The sequence below is a fragment of the Giraffa tippelskirchi genome, chromosome 1 (assembly GCF_054371585.1).
Source record: "Giraffa tippelskirchi isolate mGirTip1 chromosome 1, T2T-mGirTip1v1.2.pri, whole genome shotgun sequence".
Lineage (NCBI taxonomy): Eukaryota > Metazoa > Chordata > Mammalia > Artiodactyla > Giraffidae > Giraffa > Giraffa tippelskirchi.
Window position 1 is genome coordinate 111,890,567 of NC_137275.1, and position 20,542 is coordinate 111,911,108.

General features: G+C 36.7%; 1 long non-coding RNA gene and 2 pseudogenes across 1 annotated transcript in view; 1 reads left to right on the top strand and 2 right to left on the bottom strand.

The window, feature by feature from the left end:
• LOC145506871 (uncharacterized) overlaps positions 1–20,542 on the top strand; it is a 71,740-nt gene that overhangs the window by 27,932 nt on the left and 23,266 nt on the right. The gene's annotated exons all lie outside the window — the stretch shown is intronic.
• Positions 641–2,264, bottom strand: LOC145506249 (olfactory receptor 10AG1-like; annotated as a pseudogene).
• Positions 11,534–19,093, bottom strand: LOC145539166 (olfactory receptor 10AG1-like; annotated as a pseudogene).

Here is a 20,542-nt window from a genome sequence, read left to right on the forward strand (position 1 = left end):
AATAGAAGCTGTGATTTAGGTAAAGAATCTTGCATGTTTTAAGGTATATTTAAGCCAAAAGTCTTAAGAGCTTGAATTCTGTTTTTTCATAAAGTATGTCATGAACATTATTCTTTATTCACAATAAAGGATTATTAAGGTATGAAATATTGAAGACACTTTGACTAATTAGCCCGCCAGGCACCTCTGTCCGTGGGGATTCTCCAGGCAAGAATACTGGAGTGGGTAGCCATTCCCTCCTCCAGGGGATCTTCCCAACCCAGGGATCGAACCCAGGTCTCCCGCACTGCAGACAGATTTTTTACCATCTGAGCCACCAGGGAAGCCCAATAAATATTTAAGCACAGACAACTGTGGGTTATTTTAAAATATCTAAAAGTACCTTATAAGCTAGAAATAGTTAAGTTTTTAAGGGAAAATATAGATATTTAAAATCTTTCTCTGATAACTGTGTGACAGACAGCTAAAACATTTATAAATATACTCATCACACTATATTTATGTTTTCTGTCACTCAGTGGAGTCCAATTCTTTGTGATCCCATGGACAGCAGCGCGCCAGGCTTCCTTGTTCATCACCAACTCCTGGAGCTTGCTCAAACTCATGTCCATTCAGTTGGTGATGCCATCCAACTGTCCTGTCCTCTATCATCCCATCTCCTCCTGCCTTCAATCTATATTTTAAGTAACAATTTTCTCAATGCTGCAATCACATCCTTGTTCCGAAGGCTGTATATCATGGGATTGAACATCGGAGTCACTATGGTGTAGAACAGAGAGAGGAGTCTGTCAGTTCCTGCAGAATGACTGGATTTGGGCCTTAAGTAGGTAACGGTAGCAGATACAAAAAATAAAAGCACAACCAACAGGTGAGAAGAACACGTGGAGAATGCTTTGGCTCTTCTGGCTGTTGGCAACCTCAAAATAGTGCAGATGATTTTACTGTAAGAGGCCAGTATTAATATAAAAGGCACTGCAGCAACCAGCAAAACTACTACATGGACTGAGAGCTCGTGTGCAAAAGTGTCTCCGCAGGCCAGCTTCAGAATGGGGGGAATGTCACAGAAGAAGTGGTTAATCTGGTTCGAATGACAGAAACGCAGAGAGAAGATCTGGCACATTTGCCCTGTCTGCACTGGGATTCCACTGACCCAGGAGCCCACAGCCAGCTGGAGGCACGTCTTTGGGGTCATGACCAGGGGATAGTGCCGAGAGTCACAGATGGCCACACAGCAGTCATACGCCATCACCGCCAGCAGGAAGCACTCAGTCATTCCGAGGATAAGGAAGAAGCACATTGGGCAGCACAGTCCAGGATAGATATTCTTCTGTCCTGAGTCCAAAGGTTCACCAGAATCCTAGGCAGAGTGACGGACACGTAACAGATTTCCAAGAAGGAAAAGTTTGCCAGGAAGAAATACATGGGTTTGTGCAGTGCTGAGTCAAGCCTAGTTAGTATTATTATGAGACAATTTCCAGTTAAGATAATGACGTAAATGATGGAGAACACCCTAAATAATAGCCCTTGGAGGTTTCGAAGATCAGAAAACCCAAGTAGTACAAATTGTATCACTGTGGACATGTTGTCTTCTGCTTCCATCTCTTCATATTTCATCTGTGGGAATGATTCAATCAGAAATATCGTTATTTCATTGTTTCACTTTTGTTTCCTTATGTATAAACAGGATGCTATATCCTCTTATTTTCCCAGTTCCCTATAAAAACAAAACCTATTACTGATAAAATGTGTGACAGTATAGTGAAATATATTTTTCATTAATATTAAATATATTTTTAAGAAAATAAATCTCTTCAGTCTCTTTTATCTATCATGGGTTATCATATATTTTTTTATATCTAAGCTCATGTGTTTATAATGTATATGTCTTCAATTAAACAACAAAAAATGCAAAATATGAATTTGTATTCAGTTCTATCAGTCATTTCCTTGTTCTGGCTGATCTGTTTTGCTCCTTACCTCTCAATTCTGTTTTTAATCATTATCAATGTGAAAGTAATTTGGTTGCACAATTAAATTATTTGTAAGCCATCTAAGAAATTTTTAGGGGCAACTGCAGTTATTTTTTTAATTTTTTTATTTTTTAATGGAAGTATAATAGCTTTACAGAATTTTGTTGGTTTCTGCCAAACATTGACATGTAGTTAATTTTTAAAGTGATAGTTTACCTGCTGCTGTTTACTTTGGACATTTGCATATTTAGGCCATTTTATCTGAAAACAAAATTCACACGTTGACCAATCAGTATTATGGGATGATAAATATCATGTAATAATATTTAAAATGATGCATTTCAATGTAGGGTCTATAAAAACAGCAGTCATAATTTATATTCAGATTTTTCAGTCAGAAGAAAAGGAACTAAACTCATCTTCCTGTTCAGGAACTCTAGAGGTAAGAGGCATGTTCATCTATCACTTCTGTTCAAGCAAGCAATTCCAACAAGAATGTTCACCCCTCACACACTTATTTTAAGAGACATCAGCCCAACTCACCTCTGAAATCTTCCTAAATTACCCGCTTCTTCTATAATTGCTATTGTTCTGCTAACCATTTAATACATTCGTTCCTTTTTTTGTTATGTGTGTGTCTGTTAGTTCAAGCATGAGAATGCATTGAACTGAGATTGCCCATCTTTATGTTATACTTTTCTTACTGCTATAATTAGATTATAAATTTATTTGGATATTCTATACATTTTTTGTACAAGGCTTAGCATATCTCTTCCAGAAAACTTGATATACTAACTGCTTGAATAAATTAAAAGTGAATCAGTTTGATTGTTATTTTTTCAGAATAGTCCCCAAGGTTTAAGCAAAGGTTCCTACCCCAGATTCAGACCTTCTCTCCCCCTCTCTCCTGAGAGAGTTCCACCATGCCTTCAGTGGTGTGTGTGTACGAGAGTTGCTGTTATTCAGTGGCCAAGTCCATCTCTTTGCGACCCATGAACTGCAGCATGCCAGGCTTCCCTGCCCTTCATTATCTCCCTGAGTTTGCTCAAACTCATATCCATTGAGTCAGTGATGCCATCCAACCATTTCATCCTCTGTCGCCCCCTTCTCCTCTTGCCTTCAATCTTTCCCAGCATCAGGGTCTTTTCCAATGAGTTGTATCTTTGTATCAGATGGCCAAAATATTGGAGCTTCAGCTTCAGCATCAGTCCTTCCAATGAATATTCAGAGTTAATTCCTCTAGAATTGGCTAGTTTGATATCCTTGCTGTCCCAGGGACTCTCAAGAATCTGTGTTAGAAATTATACTCTTTCTACTCACTCTTTCACAGTAGCAATTATTTCATTGTTTTCAGTATGTTGTGTGTAACTTACATACTATGTGTTAATTAATTTGAAAGCCAGTAAATCCCTGCAAAGGAAACACACCTATATCCATATCCTTAAAGGATAATAAGTGAGGACAGTGGTCAAGTTTCAGCTACAAAAATGTAGAGATACATGAGGCAAAAGCAACAGTCCATATAAAACTTGAGAATCCTGAGGAATACTATAACTTAGAAAAGGAAATTTAAGTAGAAATTTCTTTTACCATCTACACTATTCCAGACTATATACATACTAAGGAACTGAAGGTATTTGAACCTTGCCTCATTATTATACAATTCTCCCAAAGAAAATGCTATTTTAAGAAATATAAAAATGCTATAAATGTGTGGTTAAAAGTGATCAGTAACAAGTGACTGATAGGTGATATTACTAAGAAATGGTTTCATCTGTATAAGTCTAGACAACCATGAATATTTTTTTACTACCTCATCCTGACACTTTAACCATGTTTTACTCACCTGTTTAATTCAATGTAGATAATAGCACTGGGACACTGATTAAAACTGTCTTGTGGAATGAATCACACTTTTTTTTTTCAACTAGCTTGTATCATCCACCTACATTTGATGAGCTAACCGTTGCCTTCAGAAACTGTCATCTGCTTTCTTCTTATCGTATCTGCTCTTTATGTAAGGTCTTCTCACAATTCTTATTGTTCCCCTCTCTCAATTATTCCTACTGTTCAAGTAGTGTAATGCATTTGAAATGCATACTGAAATAAAATATTTCCAGAAAAAGAAAGAACAACAGAACTTGATAGCAAGACTGTAGTGAAATCTTGTTTTGCCTCAATTTTTATTTGTCAAATGGAACCACATTTTATGACTGTTAAGTGGAATTATCAGTGTAAAGCCATTATTTGCAAAGTAAGAAATATTATAATTTTTCAAATTCTATCAAATTGGACTTATCTTCAAAACTTTAAGTGTTAGTTGCTCAATCGTGTCCGACTATTTTGCCATCCCATGGACTGTAGCCTGCCAGGCTCCTCCGTCCAAGGGTTTTTCCAGGCAAGAATACTGAAGTGGGTTGCCATTTCCATTCACAGGGATCTTCCTGACCCAGGGATCGAACCCCGGTCTCCTGCATTGCAGGCAGACTCTGTGCCATTTGAGTCACTAGGGACCACACTTCTGAACTCTATCTCACCAAAAATTTCCCTCAAATTATGCCACATATGTTCTGGCCTCTGTGACTTCTAGAAACTGTTGGGTCCTTCTATTATACTATTCAGAAAGAAAAAAAAATTAGCTAATTCAGCTATATGTAGCAACTTCTTTTACTCAAATTATTCAATTTTTTTTTTATATTTCCACTAAAACAATGATTTCCTTTGCTGTGGGGGTTATTATATTAAGTGTAGGTGGTATGTCATAATTCATTTATTACTATTGACAGCAAGTTTATAAAATCGAATTGAAGACAGGAAATAAAATCTAAAATTGATGAATGAAGTACAGAAACCTTTTTCTTTTAAGGAGAATTCTCCAAAGACAAAAAGAAAACCTGGCAATATATATTTAATACTTTCAGATTCATTAATCATAGAACTTAATTTTAACAAGCAAATGATTCCCTTGGTGTTAGTAGGATGCATACTCATTGTAATAAAGTCCATTCTCTTATCTTACTCCTTAGTAATATACAATTAAAATTTTAAGAGCTTGAATATATACAAACTGTTTAAAAGAGGTATAACACAAAGTGATCAATTAGTAAATACTCACAGTTAAGATGATAATGATGATGATGAAGATGTCAGTAATATGATATATTGGACCATTGTATTACAAAATACTTTGTAATTTCTCATTTGATAATATAATGATGAGAATCAGAAAAGTAAAAAGCTGTGTGAATTAGGGTTTGAAGTCAAACAACAACAATTACATGCAACAATTTCTTTTTTAAATTTTCCAGAATAAGTGTTGTCTTTCTGATGCTATTATATACAGATATATATAAAAAATAATTTGCAACTGGACAAAAATGGTTCATGCTTACCTGTTTAAATTGATATCAAATATAATGCTTACCTTTATAGATAGAGTGAAAAGACAGAGAGAGAATGAGAGTTTTTCCCTCATAGTTAGATAATTCAGATTTATTTAAAACAGAGGTTAATTGGCATCTAATATATGTTCTATTGTTTTAACATGTAGAGTTCTTTAAATAGGAAATATTTACTCTTGGGATCAGCTCCTTCCCCAGGTTACCTACCTCCTAATTGAAATAAACTATTCTCCCTGCCACTCAAGGACTTTATTACAACAACCAAAATCATATCTGCTCATACCACTCCTCAAAATTCTCTACCTCTCTTATGGTATTTTGTGATCATTAGGAAATATACACAATGTAAAATCAAAAGTTTATGATTATGTATTACTTGTGATATGAAATGAAGATGTTCTTAAAAAGGATGCAATTATACAATGTTTCAAATTGAAGATAACTTAATTTTTCTGAAGTAGGAAAAAATTCAGAAGTAGGAAATGCAGGGATGTTGGGGGCAGTTATGCCATCTTCACCATGAATCTTGTCTACACAATCACACAGTAGCCAGGTGTGCCTCTTAACTTCCCAGACTACAGAAAGGGAGCTGGTGATCACAGGAATCAATCACTAATTCCTTTTTTTGATGTACACTCTGGAAACAGCATGCAGAGTTTCCAGGAATAGTCCCTCATCTCAACTTTAGTTGCAAGATCACTCCAAGTAGGAAGAGAGGATGGAAATATTTCTAGCTGTCCTGCCATGTGACCGGCTAAGATTCCCTATTTCTTTCGTTAACTTCCCTCACTTGGAACAACCTGAAATTCTAAGTAGTTCCTGGATAAACTTCTCAGTCAAGGGTGTTCTCAGGTTAATTGTGAGGATTCTCAGCAGTGGTTACAATGTAACAGAACAATTACTCGCTATCACCTCTTACACACACACGCACACAAACACACTCACAAAATACAATGTAAGAGAATATTAGACTTAACTATGGGAAGCAGGAATACATTTGCACCTGTATAAAGATTAAAGGAAATTTGAAAAAAGCATATTTTAGAAAATCATGCCAATGCATGGAAATCGATCACTCTTCAAGGGTTATATATTTATATAACATAACAATGTTTAGTTATTACTTTGTGATTTATTTTAATTTAATTTAATTCTAGCCATTAAAATACATAAAAACATAAATTATGTTTAGCATAATCTTATCTTGGTTTTAATTCACATTTCATAATGGCTAATGGTGATGAGCATCTTTTATGTGATTATTTGATTTCTGTTTATTTGCTTTAGTAAAATATCTATTTAAGAATTTTGTACATTTGTTAGTTGTTGCTTGGCTTCCCTGGTGGTTCAGACAGTAAAGAATCTGCCTGCAATGCAGGAGACCCAGGTCCAATCCCTGGGTAGGGAAGATCTCCTGGAGAAGGGAAGTCTACCCACTCCATTACTCCTGCCTGAAGAATTCTATGGACAGAGGAGCCTCTTGGGCTATAGTCCCTGTGGTCATAGAGTCAGACATGACTGAGTGACTAACACTTTTTCAGACTTTCACATTTATTAATTGCATTATTTCTATTTTTACTGTTGAAGGCACCCTAGGTTTCAGAAAAAATCATTAAATAGGATTCACTAAGCTTACTGGATAAAAATTAAGCAATAATTTATGACAGTCAAGGCATCCTGTTAAATATCCAACTCCTTTTTTGCACTAGTGAAAAAAGAGAAAGCCATCCAACATGAACAGGAAAATGGTTTCAGCAGACTTACCATTTGAGTGGTATCCTCTTAGAATGGGTCTTATAGCTAGATGCAAACTCACCATAATGTCAAAAGAGGCAAATTTATATATAATATACGTTTTATATAATAATAAGTGCTGTAACATTCTTATTGGAGAAGGCAATGGCACCCCACTCCAGTACTCTTGCCTGGAGAATCCCATGGACAGAGGAGCCTGGTAGGCTGCAGTCCATGGGGTTGCAAAGAGTCGGACACGACTGAGCGACTTCACTTTCACTTTTCACTCTCATGCATTGGAGAAGGAAATTGCAACCCACTCCAGTGTTCTTGCTTGGAGAATCCCAGGGACAGGGGAGCCTGGTGGGCTGGCCTCTATGGGCTCGCACAGAGTCGGACACGACTGAAGTGACTTAGAAGCAGCAGCAGCAACATTCTTATGCATGATGATCTGTAGTATTTATAGAAATGTTATATATATATATATATATATATACACACACATATAGATACATATATAACATAATAAGAATGGTAATTATGCAGTGACTTATTCCCCATTTTTGTCTGAAAAGTACTTTTTTTTTTCTTATTTAAGAGTGAGTGTTCCTTGACAATCTTATTTAGCATGATCCTGTTCCAAAGAGAGAGAGAGTAAGGTGTCTAAAGAGAAATTTGAATACATTTACTACAATTTTAGTTCTTATTACTGTAATTCACTATATATTACTGAAGGGAGTAATATATCGAGACAGTTGGCAGATAGAAGGTTTTAGGAATTGTAGTTCATGGCTCAGCGGCTAAAGAATACATCCGTAACGCAGGAGACACAGGTTTGATCCCTAGGTCAGGAAGATCTCCTTGAGGAGCAAAATGGCAACCCACTCTAATATTCTTGCCTGAAAAATCCAGAGGAGCCTAGCAGGCTACAGTCCAAAGTGTTGCAAAGGATTGGACATGACTGAGAGACTAAGCACACACAACAAAGGCCACATGCAATTTTGCAGCTTAAAGATACGATGTTTAAAACTTTTATGTATCTTCTAAGGACACGTATTTCTATACGTCATAAATTTTTATTGAAATGGGCTTTTGTTATTATAATTGTTACTACCTTCTTATGGGTAATTAAGCTTAGTTTTCACAAGTATTTTCTTTAGAAGGTCATTATGCCAAAACTATTACTATTGCTAAAGAAACAATGTGTAAATGTCCCTTGTGAAAAGCAATCTTCAACATATAACAACATTCAACCAAAATGAATCCAGACAGGAATGCGCATGTTTTTTGTCTCATTAAACACACATTTTTGGTGGTATATATTTTGAAGCCATTGTTTTAACATAACAGAGAATCTAATCTCACCAAGTCATATACTGGGTAGCCCAATCAGGTGGCCAGAGGTGAAGAAATGCTGCTGTCCAGAAAGCAGGTGTAGTTTAAAAATCTGGAAAAACAAGATACAAGAGACTAATGTTTGGTCTTTACTTCAAGAGATTAATGGAGCCCCAGATGGCAATCTTTGGCTAATATTTCAAAAAAGTATAGATAAAGTCCATTGTTTTTATGAACCATATCATAAATTTCTTTCCTGTCAATTTAAAATATATTAGCTGCTAATGGATAGAAAACAAAAAAAAATTAAATGTCAAGAAATAATTTCTAGGGGCTACCCCATGTGAATCAAAAGTTTGGGAAGAAAAGAGTTAGAGAAATAAAAGGAGGAAATATAAAAATCGCAAGGAATTTTGTAATGGTATAATCCTGCCCTTGTTAATAAACACTGAGTTCACAATGATACACATGTTTACTGATATTTCATTTGAATATTACTGAAGGTCTAGCTCTGATTTAGAACTCAGTGCATGAAAGCCTTTCCTTTGGTATTCTGATTGGAGTTATTCCACATGAGGGTATAGTGGGTTAAATAACCAATGTTTAGTGGTTCTCTGAAATCTCTAGATTTTTTAGCATCAGTCTGAGATAAGCCATAGCAGTGTTCATTTCTTCAGTCATTCATTCAATCCCTCTGTCACACATTATTTAACTGCTAATGAGCAGTTACTATGCCATAGAATCCAGGAAAGCCAACAAGTACAGGTGTGGATTAGTAAGCAATTATGTACGTAAATAATCTTGCATATTTGCAGTATATTTGAGCCAAAAATCTTAGCAGACTGAATTCTGTTGTTGTTTTTGTTCAGTGGCTAAGTCAAGTCTGACTCTTTGTGATCCATGGATTGCAGCATGTCAGGCTTCCCTGTCCTTCACTATCTCCCAGTTTGCTCAAACACATGTCCATTGAGTCGGTGATGCCATCCAACCATTTCATCCTCTGAAATGATGCACATAACACTTTTATTCATAAAGAAGGATTATTTTTAGACATAGAGTATTGAAGATAGATTAATTTGCCTAGTATATACCTAAGCACAATAAATTTTGGTTTATTATTTTAAAGTATCTAAAAGTACATTTTGGAAAGATATTCCCATCTGAATGCAGAGTTCCAAAGAATAGCAAGGAGAGATAAGAAAGCCTTCCTCAGCAATCAATGCGAAGAAATAGAGGAAAACAAGAGATTGGGAAAGATTAGCGATCTCTTCAAGAAAATTAGAGATACCAAGGGAACATTTCATGCAAAGATGGGATCAATAAAGGACAGAAATGGTATGGACCTAACAGAAGCAGAAGATATTAAGAAGAAGTGGCAAGAATACACAGGAAAACTGTACAAAAAAGATCTTCATGACCCAGATAATCACGATGGTGTGATCACTCACCTAGAGCCAGACATCCTGGAATGTGAAGTCAAGTGGGCCTTGGAAAGCATCACTACGAACAAAGCTAGTGGAGGTGATGGAATTCCAGTTGAGCTATTTCAAATCCTCAAAGATGATGCTGTGAAAGTGCTGCACTCAACATGCCAGCAAATTTGGAAAACTCAGCAGTGGCCACAGGACTGGAAAAGGTCAGTTTTCATCCCAATCCCAAAGAAAGGCAATGCCAAAGAATGCTCAAACTACCGCACAATTGCACTCATCTCACACGCTAGTAAAGTAATGCTCAAAATTCTCCAAGTCAGGCTTCAGCAATACATGAACTGTGAACTTCCAGATGTTCAAGCTGGTTTTAGAAAAGGCAGAGGAACCAGAGATCAAATTGCCAATATCCGCTGGATCATCGAAAAAGCAAGAGAGTTCCAGAAAAACATCTATTTCTGCTTTATTGACTATGCCAAAGCCTTTGACTGTGTGGATCACAATAAACTGTGGAAAATTCTGAAAGAGATGGGAATACCAGACCATCTGACCTGTCTCTTGAGAAACCTGTATGCAGGTCAAGAAGCAACAGTTAGAACTGGACATGAAACAACAGACTGGTTCCAAATAGGAAAAGGAGGATGTCAAGGCTGTATATTGCCACCCTGCTTATTTAACTTCTATGCAGAGTACATCATGAGAAATGCTGGGCTGGAAGAAACACAAGCTGGAATCAAGATTGCCGGAAGAAATATCAATAACCTCAGATATGCGGATGACACCACCCTTATGGCAGAAAGTGAAGAAGAACTAAAGAGCCTCTTGATGAAAGTGAAAGAGGAGAGTGAAAATGTTGGCTTAAAGCTCAACATTCAGAAAACTAAGATCATGGCATCCAGTCCCATCACTTCATGGCAAATAGATGGGGAAACAGTGCAAACAGTGTCAGACTTTATTTTTTTGGGCTCCAAAATCACTGCTAATGGTGATGGCAGCCATGAAATTAAAAGATGCTTACTCTTTGGAAGGAAGGTTATGGCCAATCTAGATAGCATATTTAAAAGCAGAGACATTACTTTGCCAACAAAAGTCCGTCTAGTCAAGGCTATGGTTTTTCCAGTGGTCATGTATGGATGTGACAGTTGGACAGTGAAGAAAGCTGAGCGCTGCAGAATTGATGCTTTTGAACTGTGGTGTTGGAGAAGACTCTTGAGAGTCCCTTGGACTGCAAGGAGATCCAATCAATCCATCCTAAAGGAGATCAATCCTGAGTGTTCATTGGAAGGACTGATGTTGAAGCTGAAACTCCAATACTTTGGCCACCTCATGCAAAGAGTTGACTCATTGGAAAAGACCCTAATGCTGGGAAGGATTGGGAGCAGGAGAAGAAGTGGACGACAGAGGATGAGATGGTTGGATGGCATCACTGACTCGATGGACATGGGTTTGGGTAGACTCCGGGAGTTGGTGTTGGACAGGGGGGCCTGGCATGCTGTGATTCATGGGGTCGCAAAGAGTCGGACACGACTGGGCGTCTGAACTGAACTGAAAAGTACGTTATAAACTAGAAGTTGTTAACTTCTTAACAGAGGAATGTAGAGATTTGTAATGATTCTCTGATAACTACATGCAAGTAGATAAAGCACTGATAATTAACCTCATCACGCTATATTTTAAGTAATAATTTTCTCAGTGCTGCAATCACATGCTTGTTCTGAAGGCTGTATATCATGGGATTGAACATCGGAGTCACTATGGTGTAGAACAGAAAGAGGAGTCTGTCAGTTCCTGCAGAATGACTGGCTTTTGGTCTTGAGTAGATAATGACAGCAAATCCGAAGAATAACACCACAACCAACAGGTGAGAAGAGCATGTGGAGAAGGCTTTAGTCTGTCCTCTGGCGGTTGGCAACCTCAGAATAGTGGAAATGATTTTGCTGTAAGAGGCAAGGATCAGCATAAAAGGTACAGCAACAAACAACAGAGCTACTGCATAGACTGAGAGCTCATGTGCAAAAGTGTCTCCGCAGGCCAGCTTCAGAATGGGGGGAATGTCACAGAAGAAGTGGTTAATCTGGTTCGAACGACAGAAACTCAGAGAGAAGATCTGGCACATTTGCCCTGTCTGCACTGGGATTCCACTGACCCAAGGAGCCCACAGCCAGCTGGAGGCACATCTTTGGGGTCATGACCAGGGGATAGTGCAGAGGGTCACAGATGGCCACACAGCCGTTATAGGCCATCACCGCCAGGAGGAAGCACTCAGTGGTTCTGAGGATAAGGAAGAAGCACATTTGAGCACAGAAATGCTTCTGTCCTGAGTCCAAAGGTTCACCAGAATCCTAGGGAGAGTGACGGACATGTAACAGATGTCCAAGGAGGAAAAGTTTGCCAGGAAGAAATACATGGGTTTGTGCAGTGCAGGGTCAAGCATAGTTATTATTATTATAAGACTGTTTCCAATAAAGATAATGATGTAAATGATGGAGAACACCCCAAATAATAGCCATTGAAGGTTTGGAAGGTCAGAAAACTCCATGAGTACAAATTCCATCACTTTGGATATGTTGTCTTTTGCTTCCATATCTTCATATTTCACCTGTGGGAATGATCCAATCAGAGGTACTATTATTTCACTTTCATTAGGTCTTGTTTTCTTATTTATAAAACGGGATGTTGCAGCTTTCTATTTTTCAATTTCCTACAAAAACCAAACCTATAACACCAGGTACTCTAAATGTGTGATAAAGTATGTTTTTCATCATTATTAAATCTATCTGTAAATTAAAAAAAAAACTTTTAATCTTTCTTTTCTGCTATATACAATATTTAGTTCTGAAGATGCAAAATTGTAATTTTGCTATTCATCTGAACACTCAAAATTACAAATTCTGAATTTAAGTTCCTTTGTGAAATAACTTGATATTTTCATTTGAAGTGTTGTTCTTTTCACTTCTCCATTCTGTTTTTCATTATCAATTCAAATTTTTTTTTTTTTTTTACTCTTTTAAATGTCCTAAGCAATATAAAATAGTTTTAGGGATACATAAAGTTAATTTTTAAAAATCAGTTTTTTTTCAGTCATATTTCCAACATCTTTTTAACTTTGACATTCTGCATATTTAGCTATTTTATTATAAAACAAAGTTCATCAGCTAACCTCTCAATATTTTTGAATGGTATTTAATTTTTAAAACTATGTATTTCAATATAGTGTCTACAAATTCAGCATTGATAATTTTTATTCAGATTTTTCTGCTCAAAGAATTCTAAGCTGGTCTTCCTGTCCAGGAACTCTCATAAGGGTAAGAGGCATGTTCATATAGCATTTATATTCATTAAAACATTCAAACTAGAATGTTCACCTGTCACACACTTACTGTAAGAAATACATCCACCACAACAGCTATCTGAGAGCCTCTTAAATTACAAAGGACTTCAATAATTGCAACAATTCTGCTGAATACCTTTAATTAATTAATTGTTTTGTTTTGTTTTGTTTTGGTCCTATGTGAGTGTTAGTTCATGCATGTGAAAGCCTTGGGTTGAGATTGTCCATCTTTAAGTCATCTTTTTTCTTTGCTATATCTAGGTTTTAAGCTTTTGATCATCAGTGTGTCTTTGTATGCAATCTGTATTATGTTTCTTCCACAAAAAGTGACTTACTAACTTCTTGAATTAATAATTAAAATGAATCAACATGTTTGCTTTGTCAAAATAGTCCTCAACATGTAAACAAGGATACTTACCCAAAATTCAAATTGACCATCCTTCCCTCCTGGTACAGCTCAACCATGCCTTCTCTGCATATATGTCTGTGTGTGAGTGTGTGTGTATTTAGAAATTGCACTTTTTTCACTTACTTTTGCAAAATATCAAGTTATTTCATTATTTTCAGTATGTCATACATAGCTCTCATGGTATGTGTTAATTAATTTGGAAGTCCATGGAAACAGTCACTGCAAAGAAGAGGCACACCTATATCCATATTCTAAAGTGTTTTAAGTCATAATGAATGATCAACATTTTGGCTACAGAAATGTAGACACACATGGGGCAGAAGCAATAGTCCATCAAAACTGTGGGCTTCCCGAGGAATTCGGTGACTTAGAAAAAGAAAGCTAATAACATTTATCTATTTAATTCAATGTAGAGTATATTACTGGAACACTGATTAAAATTGTTTTTTGAATTAATTTCCAATCTTTTTAGACTGGCTTACATCATGCACCTACATTTGAAGAGCTGTTAATGTTCAGAAAATTCCACCTGCTTGATTTTCTCTATCGTATCTGCTCTTTATGTAAGGTCTTCTCTGCTTCTTTGGTCCTGTCTCTCAATTCTTTCTACTGTTCAAGTAGGGTAGTACATTTGAAAATCATACTGAATCTAAGGTGCCAAAAAAAAAAAAAAAAGAAAAATCAAGAATAACAGAATTTGATATTAAGAACATAGTGTTCCACATTTACTAAAATCCTTTTTAGCTTCAACTTTTTGTCAAATGGGACATTTTGTTAAAATCAATGGAATTATCAATGCAAAGTCATTTATAATGTAAGACATATTGCAATTATTCAAATCCCATCCAAATCATACTTAATCTAAACTCAACCTCATCAAAATTACTTTTCTCAAATCTCATAGCATAGCTGCTGGTTTCTGATTTCTGGAAACCTTTAGATGCTTTTATTTCTACAACTCAGAAAGAAAATTACTAAATGATTCAGCATACATAGCCACTTTTGTATTTACTCAAATAATTCATGTTTATTTTTCTGACCTTTCCACTGCAATGTTTATCTTTGGTGTGAGATTTATGATTAACATATACACCATCTATCATCAAAATGTATAGGCAAGTTTAAAAAATCAAATTGAAGACAGGAAATACAAATCTAGAATTTGTGACTACGATTCCGAAGCCTGTATCCTTAGGATAAGCATGTAAATATAAAAATGAAAACATTCCAATGTCTCATTATTATTTTCCATTTCATTTACCATAAAATTTAAATTTAACAAGTATAGAGTCTCTTTAATAATAGGATGCAAACCCATTTTAGGAAAGTTCATTTATTATTTTTCTCTTTAGTTATATACAATTAATTTTAATGGAATAGCCCCAGATTTAATACATGAAAACTACCTAAATATATGTGCAACAAAAAATCACTACAAGTGTTAGCACTTAAAAAGATTATAAATGACAAAAATGTTGAAGAGGTCAGTAATCATTGGTATATTAGCCCAGATGTTACAAAGTATTTTATTATTTCTCATTTGATAATATAATGATGACAATCAGAAAAGTATCAAAATGTTATCTGAATTTGATTTGAAATTAAATAGCAACAATTACTTTTTTAAAAATTTTCCAAAATGAGTATTCTCTTGCTGATGCTAAATACATACATATATATGCAAAAATAAGTTGATATTGGACAAAAATGATCCACACTTAGCTGTTTGAATTGTTAAATATAATGCTTCCCCTTATAGGTAGAGTTAAATGACAGAGAACATGACAAAGATTTTTTGTTTGTTTGTTTATTTTGACAGTTGAGAAATTCACATTTACTTGAAATGAGGTTAGTCAGCACCTAAAATGTATTACACTGACATAATAGATAAAGCCCTTTAAATAGGAGATATTATTTGCTCTTGGGAACAGCTCCTTTCCCAGCTCACTTTCTATCTGAATAAAACAATTTTGTCTGCCACTCGAGAAGTTTGGAGACGGCAATGGCAAACCACTCCAGTACTCTTGCCTGGAAAATCCCATGGACTGAGGAGCCTGGTGGGCTGCAGTCCATGGGATCGCGAAGAGTCGAACACGACTGAATGACTTCACTTTCACTTTTCACTTTCATGCATTGGAGAAGGAAATGGCAACCCGCTCCAGTGTTCTTGCCTGGAGAATCCCAGGGAAGGGGGAGCCTGGTGGGCTGCCGTCTATGGGGTCGCACAGAGTCGGAAATGACTGAAGCGACTTAGCAGCAGCAGCAGCAAGAAGTTTTGTGTAACAACCAAAATCGTATCTGTCCATACCGTGCCTTTTCAAAACTCTCTACTTCTCTAACAGCATTTTTGTGATTGTTAAGGAATATAAGCATTGTAAAAGCAGACATTTACATATTACTTATGATATAAAATAAAGATTTTTTAAAAATGCAATTGCACAGTGTCTCAAATTAAAGAGAAGTTTATTTTTCTGTCATTAAAATTTAGAAATAAGGGTCTTCCATGGTAGTAGAGTGGATAAGAAACTGCCTGTCAATGAAGGAGACACAGGTTCGATCCCTGGTCCTGGAAGATTCCACATGTCACGGGAGAGCTAAGTCTGCACCATGACTACTGAGCCTGCACTCTAGCATCTGCAAGCTGCAACTATTGAAGCCCATGCTCCTCAGAAAGAGAAACCACCACAATGACAAGCTCCATTACACACATATACGCAATCACACATAGACACTCACTCACAAAATGTAATGGAAAACAATATTAGATTTAACTATAAAAAGCAAGAATACTTTTATACTTTATAAAGATTAATGATTAGAAAGATGAAAAATGTATTTTAGAAACATTATGTCCATACATGGAATGGTATCACTATTCAAGGTTTATATATTTACTCACAAATTTTGTTATATTATTTTGTGATTTTTTATTTTATTTTAATTCTAGCCATTAAAGTACATGTGTATCATAATTTTATTTTAATTTTAATTTGCATTTCAAAATGCAAATGCAAATGCTGAAGATAGTGAGCAAGTTTTGTGTTATTATTTGAACTCTGTGTATCCTTTTAGTAAAGTATCTATCAAAGAGTTTTAGTCTCTATTACAGTATCTATCAATTTGTTGATTAGGTTGCTTCTTCTCTTGCTACGGATCTTGGGGAGTTTTTGTATTGTCTATATACATTTCACTTTTTTGAATATGTGATTCACAAATACTTCCACACCTCAGTTTTATATTAATGTTTTGTTGAGACAAGAAGACAACTTATTTTCTCCTTATGAGTCCCATTTTACATATTTAGCAGACTTAATCTTAATAATACAATTTTAGTTATAAGAACTTGTTATGACTCAGTTGTTCAAAGGAAAGACATTGAAATAACCACGGATCAGTACTGATGTAGCTACTATTAATCACAAGCTCTTGAATTAATTTTTCCTATTTGGGGATGCTATTTCCAATAATCATGAAAGTGTCATACTTGCAGTGAGCCAAGTTTGAAAGAATCTGCAAAGCCTACAGATTTAACAATGATTTTGAATATCAAAGATCATATAACAGCAGAACAATGTTGATGACAAAATTAAATATTATTTTAAAAATAAGGTATTTGCCTAAAAAAACGCTTTTAGATCATCAAATGTCTGACTGTAAAAAGTTATATTTATGAAAAACAAAATAACAGAAACATGCAACTGCCGGAGTCCAGCTCCAGCAGCCAGGGAATTGGCCTGAAGGGATGAGCGATGTAGGCAGAGAATGATGCAGCCTCTGACTCAAGGTACAGGTGCTGCTACTGCTAAGTCGCTTCAGTCGTGTCCGACTCTGTGCGACCCCATAGACGGCAGCCGACCAGGCTCCACCGTCCCTGGGATTCTCCAGGCAAGAACACAAGGTACAGGACTGCATGTTTATTTCAAGCATCAGGTTTTCTTTTATACTTTGACAAAAGCATTAGGTCAGAGGTTTGACATCTCCAGTTCCCCCTCACCCAGATTTATTGTCTCCAGAAATCATTGTTGCCCTTCAACCAGAGTTCCTGCTTTAGCGATTCTCTCAGAATCAGGTTTACTATCTATTATCTACTTTCTCTTTAAGTATCCTATGTTCAACTTGTGACTACATTGTAACTCATGCTTATCTCTGGGCTGCATACCACATTCCTCAGTTTATTTCTTATCTTTCTAAATCCTGCTAGCGGCCTAGTAGCCTAAGTTCATTATCTCCTAAAAAGGCTTCTAGCTATTAGTATCTCTAAAATTCCTAATCTCTATAAGCTATAGTAAAATATGCCAACACTACAACATTCCTTAAACTTTTAGCTTCTAACTATTCTTAATTATTCCTAAATCCTAAACTCAGCAAACTTCTTTTGCCATAAACATTTCCCTCACAAGCAGGTCTCAGATAACAATCTTTCCCATGGCCTCAAGCTGCGACCTACATGCTCATCCTGGAACATTCTTTGTAAAGATCCTTGAACAAATGTCAGTAGTTAACTTTATGGGTTATTTCCTGGGCATAACTGCAGAAGGCTTTATGCTTTCTCATGCTCCTCGCAAGAACAATAAGCACCTTAACACTATTTCCAGTCAACTCAACTGAAGGAAGGAAAGGAAAAGTCAGAATCACAAGACCTAACTTCTTCATCCCGGGACCGTGCCTGCGGGATGAGGAGAGGGGGTTGGGGCCGTGCCTCCATTTTGTCAGTAATGCCTAACGCGGCTCCCAACATGCAACACTTTTCTTTAAAATATCAATAGATCGATAGATCTTTCTAAAGTTAGACCTTTCTTGCCAATCTCCCATTGACACCAGGAAAATATTAAAATATTACAAAATAATAGTGAAACGTGTCTGTATCTTCAGCAGTCCATATCCCAAGAAGTTCATATATCAGATGAGAGTGTGTTGAGTACACGCATACCAAAGCAAAGCATCCTTGAAACACCGAAGTACTCAGCCACAATACACACATGATCATCATTAAAATCTACAAACAATAAATGCTGGAGAGGATGTGGAGAAAAGCGAACAGTGTTGCACAGTTGGTAGGAATGCATGTTGATATAGCCACTATGGAGAACGGTATGGAGAATTCTTTAAAAAAAAAAAAATTAGTAATAAAACTACAATGTTGTTGTTCAGTCACTCAGTCATGTCCGACTCTTTGAGACCCCGTGGACTGCAGCACGCCAGGCTATCCTGTCCTTCACCATCTCATGGAGCTTGCTCAAGCTCATGTCCATTGAGTCAGTGATGCCATCCAACCATCTTGTCCTCTGTTGTCCCCTTCTCCTGCCTTCAATCTTTCCCAGCAATAGGGTCTTTTCTAATGAGTCAGCTCTTCACATCAGGTGGCTAAAGTAATGGAACTTCAGCTTCAGTCAGTATCAGTCCTTCCAATGAATATTGAATACAACAACCAGTGGGAGCTGTGGAATGCTGGCCTAAGTCCTTTTGAAGGTCACCATTACTGTCATTACCCCTACCATAGGCCAAACTACAGAGAGGGAACAACACTCCACCCATCAGCAGAAAAGTGGATTAAAGATTTACTGAGCATAACCCCACGATCAGAGCAAGATCCAGATTTTGCCACAGCCAGTACCTCCCAGCAAGAAGTTTCTACAAGCCTCTTACCCTTATCCATCAGAGGGAAGACAGAATGAAAACCACAATCACAGAAAACTAACCAAACTTATCACATGGATCACAGCCTTTTCTCACTTAATGAAACTATGAGCCATGCCCTGCAGGGCCACCTAAGATGGACAGGTGGAGAGTTCTGACCAAGTGTGGTCCACTGGGGAAGGGAATGGAAACCACTTCAGCATTCTTGCCTTGAGAACCCCATGAACAGTATGGAAAGGAAAAAAGACATGACACTGAAAGATGAATTTTCCAGGTTGGTAGGTGCCCAATATGCTACTGAAGAGTGAAAAAATAGCTCCAGGAGGAATGAAGAGGCCGAGCCAAAGTGGAAGCAACACTCAGCTGTGGATGTGTCTGGTGGTGAAAGTAAAGTTTGATGCTGAAAGAACAATATTGCAGAGGAACCTGGAATGTTAGGTCCATGAATCAAGGTAAATTAGAAATGGTAAAACAGGAGATGGCAAGAGTGAACATTGACATTTTAGGAATCAGTGAACTAAAATGGATGGGAATGGGTAAATTTAATTCAGATGATCATTATATCTATTACTGTGGGCAAGAGTCCCTTAGAAGAACTGGAGTAGCCCTCATAGTCAACAAAAGAGTCTGAAATGCAGTATTTGGGTGCACTCTCAAAAATGACTGATCTCTGTTTGTTTCCAAGGCAAACCATTCAATATCATAGTAATCCAAGGCTATGCTCCAACCACTAATGCCAAAGAAGCTGAAATTGAATGGTTCTATTATGACCTTCAAGACTTTCTAGAATTAACACACCCAATATATGTCCTTTTCATTATAGGGGACTGGAATGCAAAAGTAGGAAGTCAAGAGATACCTGGAGTAATAGATAAGTTTGGTCTTTGAGTACAAAATGAAGCAGGGCAAAGTCTAACAGAGTTTTGCCAAGAGAATGCAGTGGTCATAGCAAACACCCTCTTCCAACAACATAAGAGACGACTCTACACATGGACATCACCAGACGGTCAATGCCAAAATCAGATTAATTATATTCTTTGCAGCCAAAGATGGAGAAGCTCTATACAGTCAGCAGAAATAAGATTGGGAGCTGACTGTGGCTCAAATCACAAACTCTTTATTGCAAAATTCAGACTTAAACTGAAGAAAGTAGGGAAAACCACGAGGCAATTCAGGTATGACCTAAATCAAATCCCTTATGATTATACAATGGAAGTAACAGGTCAATTCAAGGGATTATATCTGATAGAGTGCCTAAAGAACTATAAATGGAGGTCTGTAATGTTGTAAAGGAGGTG